This window comes from Bombina bombina, chromosome 1 (genome assembly GCF_027579735.1).
Source record: "Bombina bombina isolate aBomBom1 chromosome 1, aBomBom1.pri, whole genome shotgun sequence".
NCBI classification, from domain to species: domain Eukaryota; kingdom Metazoa; phylum Chordata; class Amphibia; order Anura; family Bombinatoridae; genus Bombina; species Bombina bombina.
The window spans coordinates 1,117,205,387-1,117,224,449 of record NC_069499.1 but is presented as its reverse complement, the minus strand read 5'-3'; positions in this window follow the sequence as shown (position 1 = coordinate 1,117,224,449).

Sequence of the window (19,063 nt, the reverse complement as noted above, 5' to 3'; positions counted from 1 at the left end):
CAATATAGGTGGTGTCTGAGTTAAAGAGACAGTCTAGTCAAAATGAAACGTTCATGATTCAGATAGGGCATGTAATTTGAAACAATTTCCCAATGTACTTTTATCATCAAATGTGTTTTGTTCTCTTGGTATTTTTTGTTGAAAGCTAAACCTAGGTAAGCTCATATGCTCATTTCTAAGCCCTTGAATGACACATTTTATCTCAGTGCATTTTGACAGTTTTTCACAGCTAGACAGTGCTAGTTAATGTGTGTCATATCGATAACATTGTGCTCAATCCCATGGAGTTATTTATGAGTCAGCATTGATTGGCTAAAATGCAAGTCTGTCAAAAGAACTGAAATAAGGGGACAGAGACTTAGATACAAGGTAATCACAGAGGTAAAAAGTATATTAATATAATAGTGTTGGTTATGCAAAACTGGGGAATTGGTAATAAAGGGATTATCTATCTTTTTAAACAATACAAATTCTGGAGTAGACTGTCCCTTTAATATCTGTTCCTGACAGAGTTAAACTCTCTTTGCAATTAAATGACATATTTAACTTATTTTTAGTAGGTTCACCTGTGTTATGATACTTTGTTATCACACATCACACAATCTCTCATTAGGGAAGGCAATGGGGTATAGTTCCCCAGTTATTCTTATTAGTTATTTAGTTCCAGGGACCTGGCTAAGAGAGCTCTAAGGCTGAGCCAGATCCAATACTACTCAGCTGATTTGTGAAACTGTAACTGTTATGGCACTTCCATGGTTTAGGGCACCGTCTGCCACCTCAATAAGTAAAGAGTAGAAACAATTGTTGCAGTATCTGGATTCTTGTCATTAGTGGCTTCTAATGCTGTGGTTGATTGTGAAGCAGCAGTTGAGACATTACAGACAGATTCCCCTTATGTTTTCTCATGGCTTTAAACGCTTTCTTAATCTAGGTTTTGTTTCAGCACTGTGGCATCACTATCTAGTTAGTAGATATCCGAGAGGTGGCTGCATGTTCTGCGGAGTTCACACACATCTGTTGTCAATTACTTAACGGGACTGTAAATTCAAAATTAAACATTCCATGGTTCAGACAGAGCTTGCAATATTTATACAACTTTCCAGTTCACTTGATTTGCTCTCTTGTTATCCTTTGTTGAAGCATAAACCTAGGTAGGCTGATAGGAGCTTACGAGCGTGCACGTATCTTTAGCAGTCTATTGCAGCAGTATTTGTAACAGTGTATAACTTTGCAATAAACAATGGTGCAAACACTGCTGCTAGATGGCTATAGACACGTGCACTCTCCTGAGCTCACCGAGACTTACTATTTAACAAAAGATACCAAGAGAACTAAGCAAAACTCCTAATAGAAGTAAATTGTAAAATTTCATTTTTAAATTAACTGTCCCTTTAAGCATATCACAGCAATATTACTGAGACGTGTTTTCATTTGATTGAAGAACAGGGATAAAGAAAGATAGTAAAAGAGAATCAGGAGGGAATGTCATGCAGCTGGGCCAAAGTGAAAATAAACACACAATGAAAAATGTTATGGAGTAATTGTAACCAAATGAAGCTGGGATAGAGGTCTGTGCATCCAGATTTGCCTAGGGCTGCAGAAAACCTAAAAATACATTTCTGTTGCAGGCCATAAACTATTTTGTGGGCAGAATTGGCCAGTTTGTATTAGTGTGAGGCAGTCATAACTGTATCCTTAATTATGTGTAACTAAAGTACTAGAACAAACTGGACTAGAGGAGAAATGATTTACATTTCAGCAAATGATTTGACAATGTTGTTCATAAACTAAATGCTTTGGATTTGAATACAAAGATAGAATAGGGGAAACAGAAGGGAATCCCACACCATAAAGCTACTTTAGATTTGAAAATAACCTAGATTTTAATAAAACAGGTTTGAGGTGCCAGTGTACAGTCAGATACCAAAGGTTACTACTGGAGTACCTCAAAGATTAGGGGTGAGAAGGTTGGGCTGGGGTGGGAGACATTCTTAAAATTTAAAATTAAGAGCATGGACTTCACAGTCTTTCTTTAACTGTAGGGCCACCCTTATCATTTACGGGCCCCCTTGCCCAACCCCTTAATACTTCACCCCCTGTATGGCCCACCCAAGTCCCAATATCTGATACAATATTTTACTGTTCTTTAGGCTCTGCTCTGCAGCTCAGCTCCAAACTCCCTTACCTGGATCACAACACACATAGCATCCGTACAACTGAACGTCAGATTCAGACATGGGGAAGCTGACTGCCACCTCTGGTGTAAAGTTAAGGCATCTCCCCAGGTCAGCTAGGCAATGTCATACTGCCCTGATGGGGTGAGAGTAGGGCAGGTAGGGTGTGATACAGTTTGACCATGGTGCAGCATTGTCTGAGGTGAGAAGCTTCCTGTATTCTTCTAAATACCCACTGCAGCATCATTCTAGTTGAATTTATCTTTTTAATTACATAAAAGTGTAAAATGTTTTTTAAATGGTCTGATAAGCGACATGTTGATGATTCAGCAAAGTACAAGTTTAGACATCCATGGAGCCTTAGCCATACGTTTAAGCATTAAGACTGTTTTCTCTCTTCTCCCTCTGTTCTTTCTCTCTATTCTCTCTCTCCCTCTGCACTCTCTCTCTTCTCCCTCTGTTCTTTCTCTCTCTTCTCCCTCTGTTCTTTCTCTCTCTTCTCCCTCTGTTCTTTCTCTCTATTCTCTCTCTCCCTCTGAGCTAGGGTTGCCACCTGTCCCTTAAAATACAGAACACTTATAAGTTACACATGCTGCAGGGTGTGCAGGGAGGAATATGAATAGTGCTGTCCAGAAACACAATACATGTTCCTCCCTGCACACCCTGCAGCATGTGTAACTCATAAGTGTCCAGGAAAACATGGCTGAGGTGGCAACCCTACTCTGAGCGCTCTCTCTTCTCCCTCTGTTCTTTCTCTCCTCCCTCTGTTCTTTCTCTCTATTCTCTCTCTCCCTCTGCGCTCTCTCTTCTCCCTCTGTTCTTTCTCTCTATTTTGTCTCTTCTCCCTCTGTTCTTTCTCTCTATTCTCTCTCTACCTCTGCGCTCTCTCTCTTCTCCCTCTGTTCTTTCTCTCTATTCTCTCTCTTCCTCTGCTCTCTCTCTCCCTCTGTTCTTTCTCTTTATTCTCTCTCTCTCTCCCTCTGCTCTCTCTCTATTCTCTCTCTCCCTCTGCTCTCTATCTCTTCTCCATCTGTTCTTTCTCTCTATTCTCTCTCTCCCAGCTCTGCTCTCTCTTTCTTCTCCTTCTGTTCTCTCTTTCTTCTCCTTCTGTTCTTTCTCTCTATTCTCTCTCCTTCTGCTCTCTCTCTCTTCTCCCTCTGTTCTTTCTCTCTATTCTCTCTCTCTCTCTCTCTCCCTCTGCTCTCTCTCTCTCTTATTGCTCTGTTCTTTCTCTCTATTCTCTCTCTCCCTCTGCGCTCTCTCTTCTCCCTCTTCCTCTGCTCTCTCTCTTCTTGCTCTGTTCTTTCTCTCTATTCTCTCTCTCCCTCTGTTCTCTCTCTCTTCTCCCTCTGTTCTTTCTCTCTATTCTCTCTCTTCTTGCTCTGGTCTCTCTCTCTCTTCTCCCTCTGTTCTTTCTCTCTATCCCCTCTCTTCTTGCTCTGGTCTCTCTCTCTTCTCCCTCTGTTCTTTCTATCTATTCTCTCTCTCCCTCTGCTCTCTCTCTCTCTTTCCTCTGTTCTTTCTCTCTATTCTCTCTCTTCCTCTGCTCTCTCTCTATTCTCTCTCTCCCTCTGTTCTTTCTCTCTATTCTCTCTCTCCCTCTGCTCTCTCTTTTCTCCCTCTGTTCTTTCTCTCTATTCTCTCTCTCCCTCTGCTCTCTCTCTCTTCTTGCTCTGTTCTTTCTCTATTCTCTCCCCCCCTCTGCTCTCTCTTTTTTCTCCCTCTGTTCTTTCTCTCTATTCTCTCTCTCCCTCTATACTCTCTCTCTCTTCTTGCTCTGTTCTTTCTCTCTATTCTCTTTCTCCCTCTGCGCTCTCTCTCTTCTTGCTCTATTCTCTCTCTCCCTCTGCTCTCTCTCTTCTCCCTCTGTTCTTTCTCTCTATTCTCTCTCTCTCCCTCTGCTCGCTCTCTCTTCTTGCTCTGTTTTTTCTCTCTATTCTCTCTCTCCCTCTGTTCTTTCTCTCTATTCTCTCTCTTCCTTTGTTCTCTCTCTCTTCTCCCTCTGTTCTTTCACTCTATTATCTCTCTCCCTCTGTTCTCTCTCTATTCTCTCTCTCCCTCTGTTCTCTCTCTCTTCTCCCTCTGTTCTTTCTCTCTATTATCTCTCTCCCTCTGTTCTCTCTCTATTCTCTCTCTTCCTCTGTTCTCTCTCTCTCTTCTCCCTCTGTTCTTTCACTCTATTATCTCTCTCCCTCTGTTCTCTCTCTATTCTCTCTCTCCCTCTGTTCTGTCTCTCTTCTCCCTCTGTTCTTTCTCTCTATTATCTCTCTCCATCTGTTCTCTCTCTATTCTCTCTCTCCCTCTGTTCTCTCTCTCTTCTCCCTCTGTTCTTTCTCTCTATTCTGTCTCTCCCTCTGCTCTCTCTCTTCTCCCTCTCTGCCTTCTCTCTCTTCTTGCTCTGTTCTTTCCCTCTATTCTCTCTCTCCCTCTGCGCTCTCTCTCTTCTCCATCTGTTCTTTCTCTCTATTCTCTCTCTCTCCCTCTGTTCTCTCTCTCTTCTCCCTCTGTTATTTCTCTCTATTCTGTCTCTCCCTCTGCTCTCTCTCTCTTCTCTCTCTCTGCGTTCTCTCTCTTCTCCCTCTGTTCTTTCTCTCTATTCTCTCTCTCCATCTGCGCTCTCTCTCTTCTTGCTCTGTTCTCTCTCCCTCTGTTCTCTCTCTCTTCTCCCTCTGTTCTTTCTCTCTATTCGCTCTCCCTCTACTCCCTCTCTCTTCTCCCTCTGTTATTTCTTTTTATTCTCTCTCTCCCTCTGCTCGCTCTCTCTTCTCCCTCTGTTCTTTTTCTCTATTCTCTCTCTCTCTGTCCCTCTGTTCTCTCTCTCTCTTCTCCCTCTGTTCTTTCTCTCTATTCTGTCTTTCCCTCTGCTCTCTCTCTTCTCCCTCTCTGCACTCTCTCTCTTCTTGCTCTGTTCTTTCTTTCTCCCTCTCCCTCTGCTCTCTCTCTCTTCTCCCTCTGTTATTTCTCTCTATTCTCTCTCTCCCTCTGCTCTCCCTTCTCCCTTTGTTCTTTTTCTCTATTCTCTCTCTCCCCCTGTTCTTTCTCTCTATTCTGTCTTTCCCCCTGCTCTCTCTCTCTTCTCCCTCTCTGCACTCTCTCTTCTTGCTCTGTTCTTTCTTTCTATTCTCTCTTTCCCTCTGCGCTCTCTCTCGTCTTGCTCTGTTCTTTCTCTCTATTCTCTCTCCCCCTCTGCTCTCTCTCTCTCTCTCTCTACTCCCTCTGTTCTTTCTCTATATACTCTCTCTCTCTCTCTTCCTCTGCTCTCTCTCTCTTCTCACTCTGTTCTTTCTCTCTATTCTCTCTCTCTCCCTCTGCGCTCTATCTCTTCTTGCTCTGTTCTTTCTCTCTATTCTCTCTCTTCCTCTGCTCTCTTTCTCTCTTCTTCATCTCTATTCTCTCTCTCTCCCTCTGCTCGCTCTCTCTTCTTGCTCTGTTCTTTCTCTCTATTCTCTCTCTCCCTCTGCTCTCTCTCTTCTCCCTCTGTTCTTTCTCTCTATTCTCTGTCTTCCTCTGTTCTCTCTCTCTTCTCCCTCTGTTCTTTCTCTCTATTATCTCTCTCCCTCTATTCTCTCTCTCCCTCTGTTCTCTCTCTCTTCTCCCTCTGTTCTTTTCCTCTATTCTCTCTCTCCCTCTGTTCTCTCTCTCTTCTTCCTCTCTATTCTCTCTCTCTCCCTCTGCTCGCTCTCTCTTCTTGCTCTGTTCTTTCTCTCTATTCTCTCTCTCCCTCTGCTCTCTCTCTCTTCTCCCTCTGTTCTTTCTCTCTATTCTCTCTCTTCCTCTGTTCTCTCTCTCTTCTCCCTCTGTTCTGTCTCTCTATTATCTCTCTCCCTCTGTTCTCTCTCTATTCTCTCTCTCCCTCTGTTCTCTCTCTATTCTCCCTCTGTTCTTTCTCTCCCTCTGCTCTCTCTCTTCTCCCTCTCTGCGCTCTCTCTCTTCTTGCTCTGTTCTTTCTCTCTATTCTCTCTCTCCCTCTGCGCTCTCTCTCTTCTCCATCTGTTCTTTCTCTATATTCTCTCTCTCCCTCTGTTCTCTCTCTCTTCTCCCTCTGTTATTTCTCTCTATTCTGTCTCTCTCTCTTCTCCCTCTGTTCTTTCTCTCTCTTTTTTTTTTTTTTTTTTGGATGGTGTAAATCTTTATTATAACACAACCGCATTACATAGGATATTTTTAGGCTGTGAGGGGATGAGTATTATAAATAAGACTTTCATCTTGAATTCAAGTACTGTATCAGGATGGTTGTGAACCACTTATTTTTTTTCCTTTTTTAATTATCTTTATTAGTCTTAGCCATTTAAAAAAAAATGATAATAACACAAAAATAACAATTTCTGAGTCACGCAGGACCACTGCATATCGAGAAAAAAAAAAGAGAAACAAATACATCCAAAATTTCGGGTCAGCATCGCCCCTATCTATTTCACAAATGCAATTCAGCTAAGATGGCTAATTTTCAAATAACTAACAACCCCTCGGGGTAAAAAGAAAAGAAAAGAAAAGAAAAGGAAAAGAAGGAGAAAAAAAAAAAGAGAACATAAGAACCCCCCCCCCCCCACCACCTCCAGAATCACTATATACCATCATATTACCTGGGGATCAATTTTTAAAGGCGACTAGTCTATCACCGCCTCATTGGTAATCCAAGTATCAGGAAAAACCTGAAGAATTACTAGTTCTGCAAAACTAATTGAGGCTACAAACGGTTTTAAAATCTGCCTTTGAAGGGAGCTTGAATATAACTTAATAACCGGTGCCCATCCAACCAAGAATTCCTTAATTTTTCTTTCAGATACTTGCGACAAATGAAAAGATTAAAAAATAATCTGAGCTTGAATGTCTCTTAAGACAAGTGACAGGCTCGGGGGGCTCTTTGCTATCCATTTTTTAAAGATGTTGAATCTCACTATTAATATAATGGTATTTAAAATGCGCATTTTAACACTCCCACCTATTACTGGAAAGAGTAACACAATGTCCTCAAAAGAAAAGAGGATGGAGATTCTTTCCAACTCACTGGAACGGGGGAACTGGCCACTAACGAGAGTCTTTTACATATTTTTCCGCGATCTATTGAGGGAATATAAGGGAACCAAAATCTAATTAATCTATCTTCATCTAGGACCCCTTGTTTGGTCAACATAATATCATAGATTAATGAGATAGATGCATCACCAACAATACATTTTTTAATACACATCTTAACCTTCGACCAGTTACCGCTCCTATCAGGGCACCAATTTTGTGATCTAACAAAATGGTGGATCTGAAAATAAGCAAAGCGGTTTGACCAGGAAAGAGAATACTGCTCCTTAATGGACTCCCAAGAAAGTATCTGTAGCTCATCATTAAGAAGTTGGTGTACATATATATATTCTCTCTATTCTCTCTCTTCCTCTGCTCTCTCTCTCCCTCTGTTCTTTCTCTTTATTCTCTCTCTCCCTCTGCTCTCTCTCTATTCTCTCTCTCCCTCTGCTCTCTATCTCTTCTCCATCTGTTCTTTCTCTCTATTCTCTCTCTCCATCTGCGCTCTCTCTCTTCTTGCTCTGTTCTCTCTCCCTCTGTTCTCTCTCTCTTCTCCCTCTGTTCTTTCTCTCTATTCTCTCTCTCTCTGCTCTCTCTCTCTTCTCCCACTGTTATTTCTTTCTATTCTCTCTCTCCCTCTGCTCGCTCTCTCTTCTCCCTCTGTTCTTTTTCTCTATTCTCTCTCTCCCTCTGTTCTCTCTCTCTGTCCCTCTGTTCTCTCTCTCTCTTCTCCCTCTGTTCTTTCTCTCTATTCTGTCTTTCCCTCTGCTCTCTCTCTTCTCAATCTCTGCACTCTCTCTCTTCTTGCTCTGTTCTGTCTTTCTCCCTCTGCTCTCTCTCTCTCTTCTCCCTCTGTTATTTCTCTCTATTCTCTCTCTCCCTCTGCTCTCTCTTCTCCCTCTGTTCTTTTTCTCTATTCTCTCTCTCCCTCTGTTCTTTCTCTCCCTCTGCTCTCTCTCTCTTCTCCCTCTCTGCACTCTCTCTCTTCTTGCTCTGTTCTTTCTTTCTATTCTCTCTTTCCCTCTGCGCTCTCTCTCTTCTTGCTCTGTTCTTTCTCTCTATTCTCTCTCTCTCTCCCCCTCTGCTCTCTCTCTCTCTCTACTCCCTCTGTTCTTTCTCTATATTCTCTCTCTCTGTCTCTTCCTCTGCTCTCTCTCTCTTCTCACTCTGTTCTTTCTCTCTATTCTCTCTCTCTCCCTTTGCGCTCTATCTCTTCTTGCTCTGTTCTTTCTCTCTATTCTCTCTCTTCCTCTGCTCTCTCTCTTTTCTCTCTCTCCCTCTGTTCTCTCTCTCTTCTTCCTCTCTATTCTCTCTCTCTCCCTCTGCTCGCTCTCTCTTCTTGCTCTGTTCTTTCTCTCTATTCTCTCTCTCCCTCTGCTCTCTCTCTTCTCCCTCTGTTCTTTCTCTCTATTCTCTCTCTTCCTCTGTTCTCTCTCTCTCTCTTCTCCCTCTGTTCTTTCTCTCTATTATCTCTCTCCCTCTGTTCTCTCTCTATTCTCTATCTCCCTCTGTTCTCTCTCTCTTCTCCCTCTGTTCTTTCTCTCTATTCTGTCTCTCTCTCTCTCTGCTCTCTCTCTTCTTGCTCTGTTCTTTCTCTCTATTCTCTCTCTCCCTCTGCGCTCTCTCTCTTCTCCCTCTGTTATTTCTCTCTATTCTGTCTCTCCCTCTGCTCTCTCTCTCTCCGTTCTCTCTCTTCTCCCTCTGTTCTTTCTCTCTATTCTCTCTCTCCATCTGCGCTCTCTCTTCTTGCTTTGTTCTCTCTCCCTCTGTTCTCTCTCTCTTCTCCCTCTGTTCTTTCTCTCTATTCTCTCTCCCTCTGCTCTCTCTCTCTTCTCCCTCTGTTATTTCTCTCTATTCTCTCTCTCCCTCTGCTCGCTCTCTCTTCTCCCTCTGTTCTTTTTCTCTATTCTCTCTCTTCCTCTGTTCTCTCTCTCTGTCCCTCTGTTCTCTCTCTCTCTTCTCCCTCTGTTCTTTCTCTCTATTCTGTCTTTTATTCTGCTCTCTCTCTTCTCCCTCTCTGCACTCTCTCTCTTCTTGCTCTGTTCTTTCTTTCTATTCTCCCTCTCCCTCTACTCTCTCTCTCTCTCTCTCTTCTCCCTCTGTTATTTCACTCTATTCTCTCTCTCCCTCTGCTCTCTCTTCTCCCTCTGTTCTTTTTATCTATTCTCTCTCTACCTCTGTTCTCTCTTTCGTCTCCCTCTGTTCTTTCTCTCTATTCTGTCTCTCCCTCTGCTCTCTCTCTCTTCTCCCTCTCTGTACTCTCTCTCTTCTTGCTCTGTTCTTTCTTTCTATTCTCTCTTTCCCTCTGCGCTCTCTCTCGTCTTGCTCTGTTCTTTCTCTCTATTCTCTCTCTCTCTCTCCCCCTCTGCTCTCTCTCTCTACTCCCTCTGTTCTTTCTCTATATTCTCTCTCTCTCTCTTCCTCTGCTATCTCTCTCTTCTCACTCTGTTCTTTCTCTCTATTCTCTCTCTCTCCCTCTGCTCTCTCTCTCTCTCTCTCTCTTCTCCCTCTGTTCTTTCTCTATATTCTCTCTCTTCCTCTGCTCTCTCTTCTCCCTCTGTTCTTTCTCTCTATTCTCTCTCTCCCTCTGCTCTCTCTCTCTCTTCTCCATCTGTTCTTTGTCTATATTATCTACCTAACTTAATCTCTTCTCACTCTGTTTTTTCTCTCTATTCTCTCTCTTCTCCCTCTGTTCTTTCTCTCTATTCTCTCTCTCCCTCTGCTCTCTCTCTCTTCTCCCTCTGTTCATTCTCTCTATTCTCTCTCTCCCTTCATCTCTTCTCACTCTGTTCTTTCTCTTACCATCTGTGTTCTCTCTCTCCCTCTATTCTCTTTCTCTCCCTTTTTCTGTTACCTCTCTCTTTATCTCTCTCTGTTATAAAAGAAACAGATAGGTTAGTCGAAAGGGACAAGGGATAGAACATGGTAAAAACAAAGGAGAGAAAATGTAACAGTACTTTGCCTTGCAAGATATTTATTAAAAAATAATAAGAACAACAAGTTACTAGCTCATGAATCATTTCGTACAGGACAATTGGAGTGTATTGTATGGGTTTTTGTGGGGGTTTTTTTTAATTTAATTTATTCCAAATGTTTGAAAACCCTATGATAACCCATGTATCCAACATTTTTCAAATGCATTTGTGGCATGGAAACTCCCCCTATTACTTGGATGAGCACAAATTGACACCACTATGTCAATCAAACAATCGAAAAATGCTTTTTTTTTTTTACAGTTTATTAAAATATTTTTTTTCTGTTCTTCAAACATATTTTTGGCTATTTGCATTAATTTTTCGATGTTAAAGTTTTTGCACAAGCTCATTTTTTAATAAAAAGTTCAAATCTCTAAAATGTGTACTCAAATGCATGAACAAATTGTTAAATTTACATTTTTTAAAGGGACAGTAAAGTAAAACTGGAACAGAAGAGTCTTCAGTGGTGTACCTGTGTCCTTTACCTAACCCCCTACCCCAGCAAATCCGGCTATGGCAGCAGATAAATGCTGTATTACTATAACCAAACGTAATACTATAGGCAAACAAAACAAGCTACCTAATCTTTACCTGACCAATGAGCAATTGAGCTGCAATTAGGTTTGCGAGAGGTTGCAAACCGATAAATATACTTTTGGAAACAATTTTGTTTATCGACTGATGGCGCGTTATACCTCAATATTTTCATATCCCATAGAAAGTATTAAAAACCGTTAAGTAATAACTTATACCAGGTTTCAAATAAAACCACAGACCGCTAATACTCTTTCAGAGGCTGTCAACACATTGAGAAAAATTACACCCAGCTCAACTAAGTGTAAAAGAGGAAAATTGTGCTTTTTAAAACCTATTTCCCATTGAAATGATAAAACTTGCAAACAATGCAAGTGTTTCAAAGTATAATTTTTTTTTAATATTTATTGTTGTCCCATGTATAGGAATAGTTGCACTTATTTTTTATGGAGATATCAGTATGTATTTACCTATAAAAATATATGCAAGCACATATCTACAGAATTCAAACTAGACCTATGCCTAGGGCAGCAACACATATAACATATATTAATAAAGTGAAAAATATAATTATAATAAAAAATAGTATTTGCTTACATTTAAAAAATATGTATTATAAATGAGTGTATCTTTATTTTTTGTTTCTCTTTAGAGGTCAGCACAGGTAAGGAGCACAGATGTTAAACGTAAATTTGATAGTGTAATGTCAGGTTACCATTGCAACTAATTGATTTTCAAGAAATCCGACATCGGATGGAAGCGTTAACACAACGTTAACTTACATCTACACTAAAAGAGCGACTTCACGCAAACGTGCAAAATATTTCAATGGAAGCTTGGTACAAAATTGGAGCCGTAAACTACTTTTAGCTGTCGGTCACTTCAGTAGTTTACGACTCCATTTTTTAGTTATTTTTTAAATCAAAAAAGTTTTTATTAAGGTATTGAGCATACAAAATACTGATACACAGAGCATACAGTAATTTTTATCTTGCATCCCCATCACAGTTTCTTCTTTTATGTGTATCCAGTTTTAATTGGTTCAATATATATTTGTCTTAGTGATATGATACACAGCTTTTATTGAAGTGTTATAGTTTTTCTTTAATGATTTTATCTTTCAGTGAATATATAGAAATCCCTATGAATCATGTTTTTATGAGAAATTATGATCTAATATTTGAACCATAGGTATGTATTTGTATATTATATAATGATTTTATACTAATAATTTATGCAGTATATATAGCAAATTCAATACTTGTCATGTATACATTCGCTGCTGTTTTGTGACATTTATGTATTTAGTTTCATATTCATTCAGATTGCCTTTTAAGTCTATACTTATTTATATGCACTGTTGTATGTATTTTTTTAGTATCATTAATATTATTAGATCACAAATTTGTAAGGTATATAGTTCTCTAACAATAATTGCAAATTAGCTAGTGAATATCTATGACCTGTCTGAGTCACATCAATCCAGAGCCTGAACCGCATTGGTTAAAAGCTGGTATATTAAGGTGCCAGTAGAGCCGTTCAAGTATTCTTGACAAAGTCCTGTCGATCAGGACGAAACGCGTAGAAGAAAGATCCAGGCTCGCTACTTCGTTTGTCCCTACAAGGGATCCGTAGTGCATTGATCCACTTTCAACCACTGAGACTGCACGCTGAATTCTACGTCACCACCCGCGACTGCAGAGCGGTGTGGTAAGGACCGATTACAAAGCGTGAGACTCTAACAGCCAGAATATATACCTCCTAACATCGGAGTGACTACAAACTGACCGCAGGGGAATATTCACGGCAGACGGCCCAGATATGAATTTTACCCCTTTTATCTTGTGAGTGTTTTTGAACCGTTTTTCTTGTTTTAATAAATTGTTTTATCCCTACATTTGAGTCGGCGCTCCTCTCCTTTTCTCTTTTTTATACAGTTTCTTGGGAACTTTGGAAGTCCTTTTTGGAGGAGCAGCGAGACCACACACATATCTGTTTATTTCTCTCTGTGACTTGGGAGACATTTCTCGGACTCAAACACCAGTTATTTTGACTCTGGACTTTGTGAGTACCTGTGTACTGGCTATATGTTTAATCCAGTTACCAGTGTACCCTTATGTTGACTAATATCATACAGGGTTTTTAATAATATCATATTGTTTGGAATAAGTATATAGCGCTTTACCGTATATTTTTATATATACACCCGTTTCTTTGTAACTTGACATAATAAACAACATAGTATTTATAGCTGTGCTGGAATTGGGAATCAGTAGCATTTATATCAGCCTTGTGAATCAGCACAAACTTACCTTATTTTCTAGAGGGAAAGAAAACATTTAAAACCCCCAATGTAATTATCTTACCTACTAGGGTTGGATGAAAGATGAAAATGTTGAAACTTGATTTCTTTTGCCAAATTAGGGGAATGAGATTGTGTTGAGGTTGAAAGCCTATACAACAAGAGATTATTATTATTCTGTAGTTAATCAGAGAAAAGCTCTGACCAGTGTTTCCAAATGTCACAGTAAAGGTCCATCTTGTCCAGAAGACCAAAGACATATGCCTCCATACTCTTAATGTATCTGGTGAGATCCACTACTTTTTGGAACGTAGTAGGGAGCGTTTGTTTCCATTCTCTAGCTATCGTCAACTTGGCCGCTGTGAGGAAATATACCAGGAATATTTTCTTTGCCAAGGGCAATTTTTGGAATTGTAAATGAGGTAATTAACCCCAGCTCAGGTGCACAAGGTAAGCTGTAATTAAGGTCTCTTAAGAGTCCAAAGCACTCCCTCCAAAAAGGTCTATTTTTGGGGTAATCCCACCACATCCTGTCTGATTGCTTGGGCTAAGGGTTCCACCGCTAGGGTGAAAAGCAAAGGCGACAAAGGGCACTCCTGTCTTGTACCATTGGATATGGTAAAACTCTCAGACTTAAACCCTACTCCCCTGACTGTAACCGAAGGGCAGGAGTACAAGGAGTGAACCACAATAATATATTGTTCAGGAAGTTAGAATGCTTTCAAGGTCTCCCAAAGGTAATCCCACTTCACCCTGTCAAACGCCTTCTCCGCGATCTAGTGACAGAGCAAGGAGGGGAACCTCACGTCTTTTGGCCTCAGTGAGTATATGGAGTATCCGCCGTGTTTTGTCTGGGCCTTCTCTTCCCGGGATAAATCCCACCTGATCCCCATAGATTATAGATGGAATAAGCTTAGCTAAACAGTTGGCAAGTATTTTAGTGTAGATTTTTGTGTCTATACTGATTAGGAAGATTGGCCTGTAGCTTCCACATTCCTATGTTTTTTTTTCTGGTTTTAGTAAGGTCACTATAGTGACTATATTCTGGGATGAACCTTCCTGATATCATAACTTTGTTAAACATCCTGTGGAGAACAGGAATGAGGGACTATAAAATCTACCAGTTTGAGCCATTGAGCTGGCATTCTATTGGCTCAAACTGCGAGCTCAATCCTATTGCGAGCTCAATCCTATTGGCTGATTGCATCAGCCAATAGGATTTTTTCTACCTTAATTCCGATTGGCTGATAGAATTCTATCAGCCAATCGGAATTGAAGGGACGCCATCTTGGATGATGTCATTTAAAGGACCCTTCATTCAGTCTTAGCCGTCGGATGAAGAGGATGCTCCGCGTCGGATGTCTTGAAGATGGACCCGCTCCGCGCCGGAAGGATGAAGATAGAAGATGCCGTCTGGATGAAGACTTCTGCCCGTCTGGAGGACCACTTTGCCCGGCTTGGATGAAGACTTCTCCCGGCTTCGTTGAGGACTTCGGCCCGGTTGGATGAAGACTTCTCCCGGTAAGGTGATCTTCAAGGGGTTAGTGTTAGGTTTTTTTAAGGGGGTATTGGGTGGGTTTTAGAGTAGGGTTGGTTGTGTGGGTGGTAGGTTTTAATGTTGGGGGGATTTGTAATTTTTTTTACAGGTAAAAGAGCTGATTACTTTGGGGCAATGCCCCACAAAAGGCCCTTTTAAGGGCTATTTGTAATTTAGTGTAGGGTAGGGCTTTTTTTATTTTGGGGGGGCTTTTTTATTTTGTTAGGGGGATTAGATTAGGTGTAATTAGTTTAAAAATCTTGTAATTTGTTTATTATTTTCTGTAATTTAGTGTTTGTTTTTTTGTACTTTAGATAATTTTATTTAATTGTATTTAATTTAGGGAAATAATTTAATTATAGTGTAGTGTTAGGTGTAATTGTAACTTAGGTTAGGTTTCATTTTACAGGTAACTTTGTATTTATTTTAGCCAGGTAGTTTTTAAATAGTTAATAACTATTTAATAACTATTCTACCTAGTTAAAATAAATACAAACTTGCCTGTAAATAAAAATAAATCCTAAGCTAGCTACAATGTAACTATTAGTTATATTGCAGCTAGCTTAGGGTTTATTTTATAGGTAAGTATTTAGTTTTAAACAGGAATTATTTAGTTAATGATAGGAATTTTTATTTAGATTTATTTTCATTATATTTAAGTTAGGGGGTGATAGGGTTAGGGTTAGACTTAGATTTAGGGTTTAATAGCTTTAGTATAGTGGCGGCGACGTTGGCGGCGGCAGATTAGGGGTTAATAAATGTAGGTAGGTGTCGGCGATGTTAGGGATGGCAGATTAGGGGGTTAATAATATTTAACTAATGTTTGCGAGGCGGGAGTGCGGCGGTTTAGGGGTTAATATGTTTATTATAGTGGTGGCGATGTCCGGTTCGGCAGATTAGGGGTTAAAATTTTTATTTTAGTGTTTGTGATGCGGGAGGGCCTCGGTTTAGGGGTTAATAGGTAGTTTATGGGTGTTAATGTACTTTTTAGCACTTTAGTTAGGAGTTTTATGCTACAGCTTTGTAGTGTAAAACTCTTAACTACTGACTTTAAAATGCGGTACTAGTCTTGACAGGAGAGGGTGTAACGCTCACTTTTTGGCAGACTCGTAATACCGGCGCTATGCAAGTCCCATTGAAAAAAAGAGGATACGCAATTTACGTAAGTGGATTTGCGGTATTTCCAAGTCTGGCCAAAAAAGTGAGCGGTACACCTGTACCTGCAAGACTCGTAATACCAGCGGGCGTTAAAAAGCAGCGTTAGGACCTCTTAACGCTGCTTTTTAAACCTAATGCACAACTCGTAATCTAGCCGTCTGTTTGTTGTAAACATGTGGCATGCAGCCTCTTAGTAGTTTCTTGTTTGCTGATGCGTAAAATAGCTGTTGGGTGTTATTATTGGTTATACGTCACTCAGAATGTGCCGGTTGCTGTGATACTTTGAGTTCAATATCTAACATATAGATATTGGACTTAGACTCTTGGGATTAATAACCACTAATATATTTTCTAGAACACTACCTTAGCTTACTTAGCGCCCGTTCAAATATTTTTCTTTTGACACATACTATTTCATCAGTGTGAGTGTGATTTTTGGGAAATTGGCTTAGGTATAATAGCTAGTGCCTCTTACTATCTTACAACTACAATCCATTTAATAAAGTGGCCTCTTATGTAGGCCTTCAACGTCGCCCATAATGTTTGAGTCGTGGTTCACCCATTGTCGTTTTTTTTTTTTTTATTGAGATTCGTTAAAAAGCATACAGGCAAACATGTCAATAAAAGTTTTACAGACAGATTATTTCCACATGTTCAACTAATAATTGCTAGGTTATTCAAACAAAGTGTGGTTATATGCCTTTACAAATACAGATTAGGTAACAAAATTGGTGCCAATAAAGCTCTGTACCTTCAAAATAACCAAAAAGGCCACTCTTGGGCCCCTTATGACACTATAAACATAACTAAAGAAGGTAACTTCTGAAAATATGGAGACCACTTTTGGAACTCCAGTAAAGAATCTCTATTTTCTGATTTTATAGGGTTTAGATCAATTGGTTAAACTTAGACTGAAAGACTTATATAAAACTTTAAAATTGCTGATGATATTTCCATTTCTATATCAAGATTTACTAATGAGAAGTTCCTCCTAGTTATAAGAGGGGATTGGAAGGGAAGAGAATAGTAGGGCCTCTTATGGACCCATTATTTAAATTTTATTTCAATTGAATAGCTATATTGACATTGATATTGATAAGAGAACCATTGTTACAAATATTTCAGAGAAGGTAGTTAAGGGGAGTAAGTACAGTGGAACTTCATTGCAAGGTACAGGGAGATGGGAAAAATAACATAACTATAATCAAATATATCTATCTAAGGTCAGCATATGAGCAAATTTAAACACAGATATATTAAGGTAGGTAGTTTCTGAGTGTCTAAATGTGAACAGTCTTATTATAGAGAGATTAGAAAGCGTAAGGACTCAAAAGAATATACACCCTTATATACAAGTCATTAGCTACACATATTGATATTTAGAGGCTAATAGAATAAAATTTTGATGTGCCGACCATTGAGATAAGGTAAGTTGGATCAGCCCCTAGTAAATCAATATAAACAATACTTAGAAATCAAGAGCCCACTATATAGTAAAGCACTGTACTCCATGTATACTTGCTCAGGGTTAAATTCGGACTGCTCCAAAGCCTCCTTCTGTTCCTATATATTTCAGAGTGAAGATGAGATATAGTAAGGAACTGTAATAATCTATCAGAGATTTAACCATTTACATGGCTCATTGTTGGCTAGCATTTAGGTGTGCAACCCCATCAAGCCTTACTCATAAAAGGATACCCATCCAATACTATGGGTGCAGTGAGCAGTTATTGCTATGAGAATGTGTTAATGTACTCAGCTAAGTTTAATTGGTATTAATGAGACGTAAGGGTATAATTACTAAGCTGGGAAACCTCCTCACAACAGTATGCTATATCCATAAGTCAGAGCTAGCTTAGTTTAGATTAGACAGTAAATAGGTATCATAGGTAACATAAACGACAGGAGAACAGCGTAACTTGAACAACAACAAAAAAACAGAATTTATGCTTACCTGACAAATTACTTTCTCAAATTACTGGTGTATCCAGTCCACAGATTCATCCTTTACTTGTGGGATATTCTCCTTCCCAACAGGAAGTGGCAAAGAGAGCACACAGCAGAGCTGTCCATATAGCTCCCCCTCTAGCTCCACCCCCCAGTCATTCGACCGGAGGTTAGGAAGAAAAAGGAGAAACCATAAGGTGCAGTGGTGACTGTAGTTTAAACAAAAAAAATCTACCTGACTTAATAGCCAGGGCGGGCCATGGACTGGATACACCACAAGAGAAAGTAATTTATCAGGTAAGCATAAATTCTGTTTTCTCTTGTAAGGTGTATCCAGTCCACGGATTCATCCTTTACTTGCGGGATACCAATACCAAAGCTATGGGACACGGATGAAGGGAGGGAACAAGACAGGTACCTTAAACGGAAGGCACCACTGCTTGTAAAACCTTTCTCCCAAAAATAGCCCCCGAAGAAGCAAAAGTATCGAATTTGGAAAATTTGGAAAAAGTATGCAGCGAAGACCAAGTCGCTGCCTTACAGATCTGTTCAACAGAAGCCTCATTTTTAAAAGCCCATGTGGAAGCCACTGCTCTGGTTGAATGAGCAGTAATTGTTTCAGGAGGCTGCTGGCCAGCAGTCTCATAGGCCAGACGGATGATGCTTTTCAGCCAAAAGGAAAGAGAGGTAGCAGTCGCCTTCTGACCTCTCCTCTTACCAGAATAGATGACAAACAATGAAGTTGTTTGTCTGAAATCCTTAGTTGCTTGTAAATAGAACTTTAAAGCACGAACCACATCAAGATTGTGTAACAGACATTCCTTCTTCGAAGAAGGATTAGGACACAGAGAAGGAACAACAATTTCCTGATTAATATTCTTATTAGACACAACCTTAGGAAGAAAACCGGGTTTGGTACGCAAAACTACCTTATCTGCGTGGAACACCAAGTAAGGTGAGTCACACTGCAAAGCAGATAACTCTGAAACTCTTCGAGCAGAAGAGATAGCTACCAAAAACAAAACTTTCCAAGATAAAAGTTTAATATCTATGGAATGTAAAGGTTCAAACGTAACCCCTTGCAGAACTGAAAGAACTAAATTCAGACTCCATGGCGGAGCCACAGGTCTATAAACAGGCTTGATTCTGACTAAAGCCTGACTAAACGCTTGAACATCTGGTACCTCTGCCAGACGTTTGTGTAAAAGAATAGACAAAGCAGATATCTGTCCTTTTAAGGAACTAGCTGATAATCCTTTCTCCAATCCTTCTTGGAGAAAGGACAATATCCTGGGAATCCTAATCTTACTCCATGAGTAACCCTTGGATTCGCACCAACAAAGATATTTTTGCCAAATCTTATGGTAGATTTTCCTGGTGACAGGCTTTCTAGCCTGAATCAGGGTATCGATAACCGACT